Below are 3495 nucleotides of genomic sequence, written 5' to 3' on the forward strand. Positions count from 1 at the left end.
ACTCTATTCTCACAATCAGATATGGAGACCTTGATCATAAAGACCCAATTAATTATCTCAATGAAATTAAGGAAATCATTTGTAAGTATCAACATAAAGAGAACATGATTAAACAAAGAGAAATTTGCTAAAAACACATTCATTTATCAAAATTCAATTGACTTTAGTTGGACTTCTGTATCCTTTGAAAAAAAAAAACGAAAAATACTTTTAAGTCACCATGGATCTTTGTTTTTACCACTATGGCTACATACAAAAAAACCTACAAATTATGAATTCTAACAGAAAATTAAAGAAAAAAAAAAGATAACTTCATAAATAATCAATTAGAAGGTTTCTTTTCACATTTATAACTTTCCCAAAACCAAAATCTCAAACACTCAAAGACTCTAAGTGAGTCATAACCTTCACAAAATCTACAATGTCTGACTTCAACATCAAAATCATAAGCTACTGTCATTGAATAAAAAACGCAAACCCTCTTCCTTGGTCATAGCCTACTTATACAGGTTACAATCAAATGATACTAAAAAGTTGGAGTTATGTAGGTGCCATTGAAAGGTCGAAGCTAAATGACATTATTTTTTGTCAAAGTGTATTTGAGATAGGATGATATGAAAGGCTATGGATATGTGTGTATAAAGGAGTAAAAGTGAAAAGGATGAATGGAAATGCAAAGAGTTTTTTGTGTGTGTGAGAGATGGAAGGTCTTGAAACATTGAACTAAATGAAATAAATAGTAGTCTTAAAACATTGAATACAAAATGTAACAAAAATTAGTCTTGAAATATTGAACCAATGAAAATAAAGAGTCTCCACTTTTAAATTTGTTCTTATCTCTAATATGGCTTAAAGGTATCTCAATTCTCTTCATAGAGTGCCCCACATGGCAGAACCTATTGCTCTCTCGCATGAGGTCTCTGCTTTTATATATACTAACATGTAGTCCGTGCTTACGCACGAAAATATTAACAATTGTGATGATAAGATGTTTATCTTAGTAGATTTAGTTTCCACATTGAGCATTATGAATGGAGGTAACTTAACACCAACATTTAAAAATCAAATTGAAAACATAGCACAAAATTAAACTACAATTAGAAACTAATTTGATTCGATTTAAATTCTAAAATTGAACTTCAACTTAATATAATATATATGATTATATTTTTGTCCACTTTTAATAAATTAACAAAATCTTAATCCAGACACACTAAAAACTATTAAAAAAAAGAACTGATCATTGAGCTTGGAATCTTCTTGGAGGCGCCAATGAAGTGCTAATGTATGAGAGTGTGAAGCAAGGAAGAGTAGGATTGAACATTGTGTTTGAACCCGGCCTTGCTCTGAAAAATCTGTAAGGAGGAGGAGAGGGTAGTGTGTGGATCTAGTTGGTAGAGGTTAAGAGAGGAGGATACATGGGATGACGATATGAAATTAGAAGGAGGTGATGTTTTGCTTTTATAGTCTTTCTTGTTGGACTTCTTCGTTCTGGTTGTGGGATTAGAAGAGCTCCAGACTCTATTGAGATCACCTATAAAAGTGTGTAGGTGAGATGTTCTTGCTTAGACCATTGAGTATTATCATTGTGATTTTCTTAACTTCCGTGTTAAATGTTAATGCATCATTTATTTGGGTACAAAAATTAGAAAATTTAGATAAGATACATGATACAAAATTGGAGTCCAATTTATAATCTCCATAAAAGTGTGCAGGTAAGATGTTCTTGCTTAGGCTAATGAGCATTATCATTGTGGTTTTCTTGGCTTCCATGTTAAATGTTAATGCACCATTTATTTGGGTACAAAAATTAGAAAATTTAGATAAGATATATGACACAAAATTGGAGTCGAATTTATAATTTAATTAGATTTTTTTTTTTTTGAGTTTTGGTTAGAACAAGTGGCGCAAAATTGAGAATTTAATTGAAATCTTATTGGATTTTCTCTTAGCTTCACCTATTATTATATATATAGACTAGTGTTTAACCCACGCAATGCGCGGGATCATTTGAAATCTCATAAGTAGAAGAAAAATTTGGCTAATAAAATTATTTTTTAAAGAAAAAATTTGTCGCAAAGTGTGTAAGATACTTGGTTATCCAGCTGATTGCTTTCACATGTTCAAAACATGGTGAAGATAGCACCAAGTTGAAAATTCCATATGATCAATGACAGACAGTTAATATTAGCTGACACTGATAATTATACACTTTTAGATTTCAAAGTTCTACAATTTCAATTACTCTTCAAAAAATAGCAAATCAGGTAGGATGAAAAACAGAAACTGAAAACTATATTGAATTTTGTAGTTGCTATTTTCCCTTTTGATCTTAGCATGCTAGTTGCTGCATCATTTCGAATAGTGATAACGCTTTTCCAATAATAGGAAAAACCGGCTGAAACCTTTTTTTTGCTAGCATGACAACAAGTGCAGACTGGCTGCAAGGAATCAACTGAATGACCAAAGCATTGGTAAGTCCTTTGTTGTACTGGGGACCCCTAAGCAAAGAATACCCAATGCACCACAACCATACACATCCCACAAAATTTAGTTTAGAATAAGATAAATAGGATGCAAAAGAAAAAAAAAAAGAAGTGTAATTATCATTTGATCACAAAAACGAACCCCTCATTTTAAGTAGTTAGCAACTTTTAGATTCTAAAAGGCCAAAAAACTACACTACAAATCATATTATAAACAAAACAAAAACTCTCCCCTTTTACAATCAAATTTAAGAAATTTTTACAGATATTTAATTTGGCCTAAGCAATTACAAATATTGACTTAAGCAATTACAGATATCGACTTACCCCCAAAACGTGTAAACAATTGTACCAGAACTACAATTGAACTACTTTCTTAAACCTCCAACATTATGGTTGCTAATATTTGGTTTTTGAAGTTCCAAGTTAAGGAAATTTGAGCCTCTGACATTGCTAGAGCTCATAAACCAACCTCAACGTTAGAGTATTACAAATGTAGTTTGACCTCTTAAAAAATTGTGGAAAGTTCTTTCATTTCTCAATGTCAATTTATCTGGTCAAGATCTTAATCATCCTATATATACTTATTAGAGACTCTTGATTATTTTCCTTCACATATAAGATGAATCTTTGAACTTTGACTTTCTCTTACTTGACACATGAGACATATTTCCATGCGTCAACGTAGTTCTTTATGTTTTGTGACTAAAGAATCTGCTGTATTTAGAAAATTTTAAACTCATCATGTATAGAGTTGTTCTGTCTACAGTAAGAAGCCTTCCTAAGTTTTGCTTTCTACTTTATGTTGAATCGTTCTTTCCCATGTCTACTTATCACCATCCACCCCATTCCTTGAAGGCATGGAGATGTCATTTGTGCTAGAGCTCAACGTCAAGTTTTGCTTGCTTTCTACAAATTTGCTCTCAAAAAATTCCATAATTCCATTTACCAAGAAATTATTATTACTATATATTCTAAAGACTCTTAGTCATCACAACCCAAACTTTGA

This window comes from Quercus suber, unplaced genomic scaffold (genome assembly GCF_002906115.3).
Source record: "Quercus suber isolate HL8 unplaced genomic scaffold, Cork oak 2.0 scaffold_213, whole genome shotgun sequence".
Lineage (NCBI taxonomy): Eukaryota > Viridiplantae > Streptophyta > Magnoliopsida > Fagales > Fagaceae > Quercus > Quercus suber.